Source organism: Strix uralensis, chromosome 3 (genome assembly GCF_047716275.1).
Source record: "Strix uralensis isolate ZFMK-TIS-50842 chromosome 3, bStrUra1, whole genome shotgun sequence".
In the NCBI taxonomy this organism is placed as follows: domain Eukaryota; kingdom Metazoa; phylum Chordata; class Aves; order Strigiformes; family Strigidae; genus Strix; species Strix uralensis.
The window spans coordinates 58,897,722-58,910,861 of record NC_133974.1 but is presented as its reverse complement, the minus strand read 5'-3'; the positions used below and the strand labels follow the sequence as shown (position 1 = coordinate 58,910,861).

Sequence of the window (13,140 nt, the reverse complement as noted above, 5' to 3'; positions counted from 1 at the left end):
TCATTTCAGTGTGTTATGACAGAGTTGTACTAAGAAACCACAGGTTAAACAGCTGAAAAATGTGTAATGGTCATTGGGTGGTCAGCTGGCCTTACAGGAGAACAGCTAGGGCGACAGGCTGAGACCCCAGAAAGTGGAAGCAAGTCATAAAACAGTTTAAATCATCTGATTTGTAGGTAAAAAGGATGAGGACAGCCCCTTAACTTAGGGTATGCAAAAGTCCACCTGTGGCTCCATCTGTAAAGCAACTATTTGACTTGCTAAATCATTTGTCAACATCTGAAGTTAAATGCTGTGAATGATCGTTGTGATGGAGCCTGATACATTTTTGTGGGAGGTAAAATAAAACATTACCTTCAAAACAAGCTTTAGTCAACCCACAAGATGTGAAAGACAATTCTGAAACATCCAGACCATGTCTCTGAAAAACAAGATAAAGGCCAGGTATGACCATCTCTGTGCTCTTTATAGAAATCATTGAGGAGAGTGTCACCAAACACTGCTCAGTTAGTGTTTGTTACTGCCCATCATCTCAGGCAACATGTTCATTTCACACTGACCTTTGTGAACTGGAATATTACTGTAATTCATTTTCTTGAAAAGGTAAATGCGGGGAAAACACCAGCACACTAAGTCCCTTTAATAACCATAATATCAAATTAGCTTCAAAATCTGCTATATTTTATCCTTTTATCAGTTTATGTATTTCATTGTAAATTACACTGTCCAAACAAAGAGATCCGAGTGCAATTCAGCTAAGGAATTTAATTACAGTCACCCTGACACTGCTATACTTTCAAACCAGGAATCATTGCCATCAATCCCAATATTGGAATTTGTGATGGAGAAAAAACACATTTTTCTCATAGAAAATTCCTTCACATAAGTATATTGGTTTTTTGCAGGATTGTTTACACCAAATATAAATTTCTGTCTTCTTGACTTTAGAAGAGCAGTGTCCCACTCATTAGATTCCTTAGGCACAATATATGTATTTATAATATCATAACAACAATACCACTGAGTATTTATTCTTTGGTAGTATTTTTGGAATTATTTGTATTATTCATATTCATATTTGGAATTATTTGTATTTTTCATATTCATTACTGGCAACATTAGATTATTTTAGGCTTATATAAATTTTATGCAAGAATTTATAGCAAAGTATATCATTTAAGATTACATTTTATAGTGATAAATAATTAAAAGTAAAACTCAGGTCCTTAGATTTCACTCATTAGATACACTTTTCAAAATATATCAATATATTTTGACAGTCACCTGAACAATCTGTTGGAGGTCAGTTAATGCTCTTGTGTTGATTTTAACAAATGAGACTGAAAATTTGTTCATTTACTCAAAGTTTTGTCATGTTACTGCAGTGTTAGCTTTAAAAAATGAGTAAAATATATGTAAACTGTACACAGTGAATTCATAGGAAGCCATAGAAGGGAGAATTCTTGCTAAGCTGCTTCATGAAGCATTAGCTGGTTATTTTGTTTCTCTCCCCAGCATTTGTCCCTGAAACAGACTGGTTTCATGCAGATCCTCCTGTAAATAGCAATAATTACATCCATATCAATTAACTTCCAAGGCTTCTATTTTACTTTTTATAAAAGAAAAGTATTTGATATTCTCAACCCTTTACAATAGATATCAGTGGAGTTTTAGCCATAAGCTCAGATAGGTTTTGTTAAACCAGGAGTCCATCTCATGAATATCATGACTGCAACAGTGACCTACCCTGGATTCTACTGAGGCGTTTATAGATAGCCCTTTTGAGCTCTACTGTATACAGTATAAAAAATTGCTTCCTGATTTTATCAGATGAAGTATGGAACTTGAGAATATTTTTTACTTTCTGTCTAACATGCATGTGATAAGTGACAATCTCTCTGAGGGACTGCTGAACCACCTTTCCTCCAAAGGCTAGATTTTCTGATCTTATTTATCCTCAGACTACAGTTTCTCAGCCAAGTAGAGGCAGTACTGTCCCAGCATTAACAAACCACTCAGTCCAAATTGTTTTGTACTCCTTTTGGCTGCTTGTAAATGAAGAATTAATATATACTTCTTCCAGGGTTAATTTTCCAAGTTTTACTTCTAAAACTTTAAAACCTAAAGAGGAAAGCTTGTTTTTTAGGAGATGCTGAGACACATTGGTTCTGACTGGAACCTCTATTCTGGCACTGGTATTTCTGACAGGCATTGGTATTTCTAAGGTCCAAGATAGCCTTTCTGATACAGAAGGCCACTGACTTTCTGTTGTCTAGTTTCATGGATATAGTCTATTCCATGTATTTGAGAACTTATTTGATATGTCTGAATTTTGTTCTGGTTAATATTTCTAGTGTTCTTACTGATATTTTTATATTTATTGGTAGGAGAAAAGGTTCTATTTTAGTAGAAACCTTTAATTTGATTTTCATAACTATTTTTTTGCCCTTAAAGAACTTGAAATCCTTATCCATGTGGATGGATTTTAGGGACAGTATTTGGTCACTCTTTTAGTATGTGGCACATACGTCTCTAAGTTAGCTGCATCTGCTCTACTTTATTCCCCCTGTGTCATACTCCTGTTTTACCACTCCTCCCCTGCTCTCCCTGCAACATTTGCCAGCTTGCTTTACACTTACATTTGCTGAACTACTCTGGCAGATCAAGGAGTTGTTCCAATGAAATACTTTTTTTAATTTGCATCTACCTTAAATGGATTCTTGCGTATCTGTCTTTTTGCATGCCCACTTCAGCATGTGGTTGTGCATGCTGTGTACTGGTGAATTAAGAGTGATAAGGATCTCTTGGGTATTTGGTCATAACATGGCACCCTTGTTTCCCACAGGCATACTGTATATTTATGGTCAGATTTTGTGTTCATTTTACTGTGTTAAGGAACTTGCATTTCACAGCACACTGGACTTACTACTGGATGATATTTACGGTTACCTAATTGACACAAAGACAGTGGTAGACCAGATGTGATATTACTGTCAGTTTAGCCTATCTAAGATCTTTGCACTGAAGCACCCAATAACCCTATGGAGCTTGTACCACTACATGACTGTTTCCAATAAAAACTAGACTGCACAGGAATGCAACCATACTATTTCCTTTCATCAATTCACCCTCATACGTTTACTGTGTATTTCCATGCCACGGTCTAAAAACCAAAGTGATGTAGACAATTTTACTAATCTTACACTGTTGAAAAAATATTTACCTTGGAGAAATTAATCAGGATTTCTGGCACATTTACATGGCAAGAGTGTATCCTATAGAGTAAAACCATCATTCCACCTTCTCATTGAAAAATCATTGAATCCTCACCCTTTGCACATATGCTCATGAAAAAAAAAAAAAAAAAAAAAAAAGTATAACAGGCAGTTAAGAAATTTTGAGCAAATTGTGGTGATAGTCCCTAGGGAACCCTACAGACTGCTTGGTCCTGGAAAGAAGTAGCAGACTGAATGTCCTTCATGTCTACAATGGTCTTCCAAGGCTTGTCTCTTCTCTTATATTGTCAGGAGGTATTCAGTCAAAGAATAAGGATCATTGTTATTACACAATGTGTCAAGAGAATTCCAAGACATTGTCAGTATGATACAAAAAAAACCAAAAAAAAAAGAGAGCATTAAGTGCCTTATTTTGAAAGTAAAAATGCCTGTATTTGCTGTGGGTGGGCTGTAGCTCTGGAGTTAAATACTTGCCCTCTGCTGTTCAGATAAGAAAACGCTTTGGGGTCTTGAACTATTTTGAAGTGTCACTCCTACTTGATTAAAGACTAGGATGTGTTGTGGATATATCAATGACAGGATGTAACTTTTCACGTTAGAACATTATATTTACAGGGGGACAACTTTGATACCAGTGTAGTTTCTCTGAGGATAAATTTGATACAATGCAATAAAAAAATCAGTCATAATAAATAAGAAAGTAACATGTTATTTGTTTCTTGTTTGGAGAAATTCAGCATGAAAAACTGGGGACTGAGTTATAGGCTTTCACATTTGAGAGCAAAAACTATAGAATATTATTTTTTTTCTGTGGAGAGATGCTTTCTGATGCTATCTACTTAATAGCCCTCTCCCCTACAGTACAAAACAAGGAAACCAGAAATTTGTTTTAGTGAAATGCTAAAGGGAGAGTTTGGGAGCTGTGAAACTTTTCCAGGTTTACTTTTTAAACAGAAAAGGTACCGAAGAACTAACATGTCTTCTCCCTCTGATGGTAGTACTGTACCCAAAAATTTCCAGAGACTCATATGGATTAATCTTCAGAGTTGACAGTTAACTGTCCATCAGTTTATAAAAAAGTTGTTCATATGATGAAACACTTGTCGACACATTTTTTTCTGTTGATGACATAAATGGAGACGATTGAATGACAGAAGCTTTTGTTCCTCTAGTAATCTCCTGGGAGAATTCTGAATACTTTTCAGTCTGAAAGGAAAGAAGTAATGAAGAGCAATTTTAAATATATGTATGAGAAACTGAAAATTAAGTTTTAATTATTGAAAATTTTTAAACTAATTTATTAATGTGCAATTCTTGCAATAGTTTTAGCTGTCATTTGGAGTCTAAATATTGCTTCTTTACATTTCTATTCAGTTATGTAAAACTATGAGAAGACATCCACTGAAATAATTTTAATGAGGTTCTTGTCCATGACTCCCCTCTCACCCCAAAAGCTGTGTCTATTTGGTCAAACTCTGAAAGGACATTGATCTCTTAATGGGGACGTTATCAGCACACAATCCTGACACCATCCCACAGAAGCAAAACAACTATCCATTATTCCCTGTTTATATCATCCCACTGTGAATCAGAGCCAGATGCTGGCACACAAAGCTGCATCTGTCAACATTCTTATGGCACTTTATTGTAACTTCGCCAAAAAAATTTCAAACGACTTTCACTCGCTCAGAAGGAGCTACCCAGGGAATGCATGGTATTCTGCTTCTGTAGAGAGGAATGGATCTCTTTCTTTGATAGTTTACTGCAGGCCATTCTGAGGAGTCAGATTTATGTGATACAAAAGAAAGTCAAACCCTTTGCTGGCGTAAATAAGTCTAAATCCTTGATTTTAATGGAAATAAACCAATCTAACCTGTGAAGGCACAGAGACTAGATTAAAAAAAGTATTCTCATCATCATATTATAGTTTACTATTATTTCATATTATAACTATTTCATATAGTTCAGTAATCAAGTTTCAAAATCAAGGGTCATTTCAAAACATTCATGAACAATGTCTGAAAAAATATAGTTGTGTTGTGGAGGATCATCAAAAAACTCAACCACTTCAGTTTTGAGAAGCTATTTAGAAAGTAAAGGCAAAAGTTAAATGCCAAAACAAATGAGCTAATAATAAACTAACTGAGTTTCATATTAAAAAGGTAAAAATAAGTTTAAGCAGTGACCTTGTAAAATAGTTATCACATTTAATGATTCATTGTCATCATTGATTTCTAGTTAGAATTATTACAAAAAATACTGATGGTATTTCAAGTAGGTTAAAAAATGGAAGCATTATAGAGCTACATAACCCTTCTTCAGTGCTCAATATCATTGTCAGAAGTGAATTCAATATGAAAAATATTTGCAGAACATTATTTAAGCCAAAAGTATTTTTATCCATATTTTTGAGGCATAGTTGGCAAGGAAACAACTCAGAAACCTAAAAACCATAAGTTCCAAATGTCAGCTTATAAGAGCATATGTTTCTTTCATAGAGCTTGGATAGCTTCAAGTATGGGGAAGAACACAATTCCTAAAAGAAAGAGCCTCCTTTTCAAGCCTAGATTTATTAGCTTTTAAAAATCAGTATATTGCAAAGAACTCACATAATGATTATGTATATTGCAGATTTTGCTGAGAGTATTTCTATTTGGAACACACATAGGATTAGTTATTTAAAGGGATGGAATACAACTGTTGATAGAGCTGAAATTGCATTATAAGGTATGTTGGTAGAAAAGACTGTCACAGAAGTCAGCTACATCTAGCTCCACCAATGTTCAGATGGTAGGGTTCAAAACTTGCCATGACAGATTATTCTTCCAGTAAAGATTATTAGTTAAGGCAAAATGTTTCAGCCATTTCCAATACATAGAAAGATATTTTGTGTTGACCATTTAAAATTTGTCTCCTTCAGTCCTTCCTTTTCAAATGTTCTAAGTATTCCTAAACTAGCTAAAAGTGGGACAAGCTAAAAATACCAACCATTTCAGGAAACTAGGAACTTTGCACGATTTGCAAGCAAACATCTGTCTTTGATGAGATATGACAACTCACAGTCTTCTCCTTCACTTAGTTGTGTAAACCCAGGTTATATATCTCTAAAATATATATATATGCAAAATTATAAGTGAGCTAATGAATAGATTACCTTTAGAATATACTCCTGAAAATGTCTTGGGGAAGTCAACCACCATACAATGAGTTTCTCTCAACTTTGATAGAAAGGAAAATAGCTGAGATCTATGCAAATGTGCCTTTAAACACCTCCTGATGCTGAATACATTGAACCATCATGAAGAAGGAAAAATGTATACTGAAGGGCTTCCAGTTTTCTTCTGAATTTTTCATTAGCAAGGCAAAACCTATAGCTACATCGTGGGACTGAGAGAAGTTACTCTCCTCATCCAAGCATAGATTCTCTGTTGTCTTTTCTGGAAAATGATGAAGCTCAGTTTTAACAACAGAAACAGTGCCCAGTCGCCATACTGCACAGATAAGAAGAGCGTAGACAGGACCTACAAATGCTTTGACAAGATACATTCCATCATGAGGCATTTTCAGCTTAGTGGTATTTCCTCACCTCTTCTGCTATGAGAACATGCAATGCAGAGGACAGAATAGCGTTCATCTGTGGACTAAGCATCATGTGCTCTCCCTGCCTTGCTCACGTCTACTTTCTTCTGCATCTAGTTTGCAGGCACTGACAGTTACCTGTGGCAAGTCCATTCCTTTCACCATTCTCTGTTCAGGTGCTTCTTTCTTTTGCCATCCACTTTTTTTCTGCATGTATCTGCTTTGTCAAAAAAGACATGCAATTTACTGACATATACATAGAATGAGTCAAGACTAATTTATTTTCTCTTCATCAAGAAATGTTATTCTTCCCTCTGGTACTTCACTTCCCTTCCTCTTGATTCACTTTGTCCTTCAATACAGTCAGTATTATCTGACAACATAAACAGCACATAGAGTTCAAAAAGCATTCGATGCCCACACATTAAACCTAAACAATGCTTTTATCTTTTTTTTAGTTAAGCTTGACAACAAAATCCTTTCTCTATATGTGATATTCATTTGTATAATTGCTGGGGATTTGGGGAGCACTGTGTTACTAGGCAGCAGCTACAGTGTGAAAAACCATGCACAGTTCTTGATTTTAGTCCTGGAATATTTTGGTGGCATGTAGTGTCATCTTTATGTAGAACAGCAAAATGAGATGTTTGCAATTCATTGTACCTCACTTAGATACCCAGAAGTTAATTGCCAAACTTTAACCTTTAGCTGTCTTTACAGCAAATGGTATAAAATGGAGACTTCCAGAGGACAATTTCATCCTAAAAAAGATGCCTAAGATAGAAAAGATTAATCACACTTCGAAGGTACCAATTTCTTTCCATTGACTATAAATAGTGGACTCTTTCTTGAAGACAACATAAAGTTTTAACATTCTTGAAGTAATGTCTAGATAACTTTTCTGACTTTAGCATTCAGGTGACCTAACTAGATGTAACTGTCTAAAACTTAACTCTTAAATGTCTGTTGAGAAAGAGCTACATACATTCAAGAAGTATACAAAAAAAAAGTGCAAGCAAGGATTTTGCTCAAATGAAGACTTGAAATGCCAAATTTTCTGTAAGCTTTCAAATGGTATTATCAGGAGCAGCTGTTGACTCAGACCAGAAACCAGAAGTGCCACTCTGAAAAGTATGAATAACAGTACTAGCATGGCGATAGCATTTTGGGAGTGAGAGAAGGGGAAAAGGAAGAAATACAGAGGGAAATATTTTCCTGAATTAATATGGAGGCTGTTCCCTGACCAAGTGTGCCAAACAAAAGAAGCCTAAATAATTTCAGCATCAGAACAAAGTTCCAGTCTTTACAGCTTCCACTTTCCCAGAATTTAAGCTTTGGAATTTTTAGTTGCAGCATGCTTACAACATTCAATTTATGTTTTTTTAAGAAAATTCCTGTTATATCTGTTCATAGGTGGAATAGAAAGGCATGGTAAGTTAAGTCAGTTTCCCAAAAAACATACAGTAGGACTTGAGCACAAGTGTTGGAATTCATGATCCCAGGACTCTGTCCTAAAAATAATCTCTTTATAAGAAAGAGGATCTTTCCTGGGAAAAGGAAAAGGAAGAAGAATCAGAAGTTACCAAAATGTGATTGGTTTAAAGTAATTATTATCTCCATTATTATATTTTTTTTGTTACAGTATTTCTCATAATTCTTCCTACCCTTTACACAAAACCAGCAGCTTTAGTTTAAACTGCTTCAGCCTGAAACAGTTCAGGCCATGTATTCTGTCTTGCTATAGAAACCACAGCTGCTGAGGAGTATTGCATCAAACCTAACATCACCATATGTTTTAAAGGGTCTAAATTTTAGCCTCAAATGTCAATATTTATATTTTTGCTATCACTATGTCACAATCTTGTAATTCCCAAAAATATTACAGCCATGGCATTTTTAGAAGAAACAGAAAGCTCACTGAGTTTCTTAATTACACAGAGCCTAACCTTCAATGGTATTAGATACTTAACGCCTACCTAATACTTAGCTCTCATTGATTTCAGTGGGAGTGAGAAACACAAGTTAGTAGCCAACACCTCTGCACTTTCAGGCACTACTCATGATATTTGATCTAATAAAATCTCTCAGTTCTTTTCCTGTAACTTCAAACCGCATTACTGAAATTCTAACTTCAGAAAAATGGTTATAGATTCCCTCTCTTAGGTGATTGTCAAGTATAGACAAGACAGGTAACATAATCATCAGCTTCTTGTTTCTCTCATTCTGGCAAAAAGATTCAGAGAAGTGAAAAACTTATTGGCTTGTCATCACAGCTATTTGGATTCAGTTGCACTTCCAGGGATTTCTATATTAAACATATTAATTATGTACAAATACCTTTAATTGTGAAACATTATAGTATCTGTAATTTGATTTTATCAATTTTTAACAAAATTGTTTCTGTTTAGCAAGACCTGGCATATGTACTCTTTCTTGAAGACAACATAAAGTTTTAACATTCTTGAAGTCATGTCTAGATAACTTTTCTGACTTTAGCACTGAATGTTTCTGAGATGTAGTTGGACTAATGACGGTTGAAATGATGCTATGTACAGATAAACCAAATACAAATAACTCATAGATTACTGAGCAGTGATCCCATGGCATAGTCAGTGTCTATTACCTTTCATCATAACAGCTTATCAGTCCCCTCCATTCTGTTTAATTGTTAGCAGCAAGTGTTTAATTGCAGTGTTTTCTTTTCTCTGTTTTAATTATTTTCCTGTGGATACTTCATATTGTGAAAAGTATACATCTATTCCAACTCCTGACATTCATGTTAATTATACTAGGGATCACTGTATATGATACCAATTTATTAAAGGTTATTTGGGGAGAGAGAGGAAGGGTGAATATGTCTTTTCATTTTATTATCTGCTTTTACAGTCCTTTCTCACTCCAGTATGTAGCAATAACTATAATAACCCATCATTTCCACACAATAACCCATCATTTTCACTGTCCTAGGACTTAGTTCTTTGAGATTAGTCTTTCACTATTTCTAAACATAACGTGCAGGATTATTTTTACCTGCTAAATGCACATGATAAATAATGGGAGGAAGTGGAGACAATTCAATTCCATTTTCAGTTTTTCCTATTCAATTTTCTTTTAATGTCAGGAAAGGCTGTGTGACTTCTTACTTAATGTAAACTGTTAAAACTTAACTTTTAACTCCTTAATGACTTCCATCTTCTGAACACAAGTTGGAACAGCTTTCACATGATATGGATTGAGCTAAAGAGGAATTTTAGAACCTCAATGTGGTAAAAATCTCTGCAAAAGAATTCTCAACAGATATATTGTTGTAAATGGATTTAACTGCACAGATCTGTTGTGCAACTAAGATGCGTTGCATACATTTCTGGTTGAGAACAATAGCAGCAGCTATAGGTTAAAATAGTAAAAAAACCCCTACTCATAGGTCTACCCATGCCTCTCTTTCCTGCCTAATTTATACACTTGTTATGCACACTTGCATTGTGTTTACAAACCCACAGGAAGAGAAAAATATCAAACAAATTCCCAGCTGTGACTTTAATTGTGTTTGGTGGCTGAGTGAAAATGTACCAACTAACTGATGTTCACACAACCTCCAGGAATCTGCGCCAATGGAATCTCACACCTGTTCAGTTACCAAATCAAGTAGGGCTAGAAAAAGCACAACAATAAAAAATATCTATATGTATTTGTGTATATGTGTGCATGCATATGTACACACATGCTTGTGCATGCACAGACATATGGTATATTTTATATAGGTATAAATGTATATAAATATAAGAATGCATCATCAAAAAGAAAGGATTAACTCAAATCTCTATGTATTAAAAATAGAAGACTATCAAGTTGTTGCTACTTTTTGCTTGGTGCCTTAGAAGGGAAATTTAATCCTTTCCCCTACTCCATTCAAAAGAACATTTAGATTATCAGCCAGCATCCATCCTTCCTACACCTTCACTGTTAACCTACTTGGTCCTTGCTTTTAGCTTAATCAATGGATGGCCTCCCAAGGCTGTTAGGTTATTTATAATAGGCTTGATTTTGTTGTCTGTGTGTTGACAGAGGAGTATCTCTCAATAACAGGCTTTACACTTAAATTAGACACTATGCAGAGCACCATTTTTATCTGTGATTATTTTAATCTATTTTAAACCCAAGTAGAACATATAGATAGATCGGGCATTATCCATGTAATCTCTCCTTTTCTTATGCATCATAATAGTAACTGGCTAATAGCCAGTGTAACAGAATATGAACATTTAAAGGATTGTATTGTTACTGGTAATCCCTGCACATACTGTGGCAACATTTTTCCTTAAGTAATATCAACCTCATGCAAAGTGAGAGTTTCACTGTATGTTGGACAATTATCCATTTAATAAAGGGCCAGATCCTGAGTGTAATTGAAACACTGAAATATATTTTCACTACTAGGGTAGACCTCCTTAAAAGCCTCATTTTATCATCCATTAATTCCATTTGCCATTGTTAAAAATTGAGTTCCAAATAGAATCACAGAATCATTCAGGTTGGAAAAGACCCTTGGGATCATCGAGTCCAACCATCAGCCCTACTCTAGAAAGTTCTCCCCTACACCATATCTCCCAATATCTCATCTAAATGACCCTTAAACACATCCAGGGATGGTGACTCCACCACCTCCCTGGGCAGCCTATTCCACTGTCTGACCACTCTTTCTGTGAAAAATTTTTTCCTAATGTCCAGTCTGAACCTCCTCTGTTGCAGTTTAAAGCCATTCCCTCTTGTTCTATCACTAATTACCTGTGAGAAGAGACCAGCACCAACCTCTCTACAATGTCCTTTCATGTAGTTGTAGAGAGTGATGAGGTCTCCCCTTAGCCTTCTCCTCCTCAAACTAAACAGTCCCAGCTCCTTCAATTGCTCCTCATAGGATTTATTCTCCAGGCCCTTCACCGGCTTCCTTGCCCTCCTCTGCACTCGTTCCAGCACCTCGATATCTCTTTTGTATTGAGGTGCCCAAAACTGGACACAATACTCCAGGTGTGGCCTCACCAGTGCAGAGTACAGGGGGACTATCACCTCCCTACTTCTGCTGGTCACACTATTTCTAATACAAGCCAGGATGCCGTTGGCTTTCTTTCACGCAGGCACTCTGCCGGCTCATGTTCAGTTGTTTGTCAGTTAGAACCCTCAGATCCTTTTCTTCCTCACAGCTCTCCAGCCACACCTTCCCAAGCCTGTAATGATGCATGGGGTTGTTGTGGCCCAAGTGCAGGACCTGGCACTTGGCCTTGTTGAAGCTCATCCCGTTAACGTTGGCCCACCGATCCAATCTATCCAAGTCTCTCTGTAGAGCCTCCCTATCCTCACGCAGATCGACACTCCTGCTTAACTTGGTGTCATCTGCGAATTTACTCATGATACACTCTATGTCCTTATCAAGATCATCAATAAAGATGTTAAACAGAAATGGACCCAACACCGAGCCCTGAGGAACACCACTTGTGACCGGCCGCCAGCTGGATTTAACTCCATTGATCACCACTCTCTAGGACCATCCATCCAGCCAGTGCTTGACCCAGCAGACCGTTGGCTCATCCAGGCCATGGGCAGCCAGTTTTTCTATGAGAATTCTATGGGGAACTGTGTCGAATGCTTTTCAAAAATCCAGGTAGACAATATCCACAGCTTTTCCCTCATCCATAGTTGGGTCATTTTGTCATAGACAGAGATCAGGTTTGAGTCATTAGGTCATTAGGTCAAATGAGTCATTAAGACTCTGTTTAAACTATTTTATTCCATTTGACATAATTTTGTTATCACTTTTAAGACTTGTGGACTACATCTAGATTAATATATCAAACTCAACTGTTCTCTGAATGTGATTCCTTCTGTTAGTGATCCTCATCCATTACACTTCCTCAAGGTCAAAATGGGCCAGCTGCATCCTGGTTGATATTGGGAGTGGTACCTGGCCCTTGTTAACTTCTGAACAGAGCCAGTGAATTGTTTGAGACATTGTTACTTGGTACAGATCAAAACTGTCAGAGGCTGTTAAAAAAAAATGCTGCAGGATGCGTATATCTAAATTCCAGATTCCAGTAATGTTCCAGGCACCATTTAATTTACTGTGTACATAAAACCATCGTGTAACGATGTGTTCCTTAGAAAGACTGCCTGTTTGGGCACCTGTATTTCAGTTCATTCCTTCCCCAAAATGAGCATTTGCGTTGTTCAAAACAGTTACATAATCTTACATCTTGATCCTCAGCTATTCCTTTTTAATGAAAAAGAGTTTGCTCATAGTATTTCATGCACATGTACTAAGTGGAGAATCCCT

General features: G+C 36.2%; 1 protein-coding gene and 1 long non-coding RNA gene across 8 annotated transcripts in view; one reads left to right on the top strand and one right to left on the bottom strand.

Moving 5' to 3' along the window:
* TRDN (triadin) overlaps window positions 1-13,140 on the top strand; it is a 244,482-nt gene that overhangs the window by 94,803 nt on the left and 136,539 nt on the right. The window lies entirely within an intron of this gene.
* The window catches only part of LOC141940837 (uncharacterized), a 32,530-nt gene that overhangs the window by 7,979 nt on the left and 11,411 nt on the right, over window positions 1-13,140 (bottom strand). Inside the window, exons 2-3 of one of the 2 annotated variants that reach the window (XR_012628136.1) lie at window positions 6,954-7,032; window positions 355-4,442 (exon numbers count right to left, since the gene is read on the bottom strand). This is a non-coding gene — a long non-coding RNA (uncharacterized LOC141940837). Of the gene's footprint in view, window positions 1-354; window positions 4,443-6,953; window positions 7,036-13,140 lie in introns of those variants that run through there. The other variant, XR_012628137.1, reaches the window with a different exon arrangement.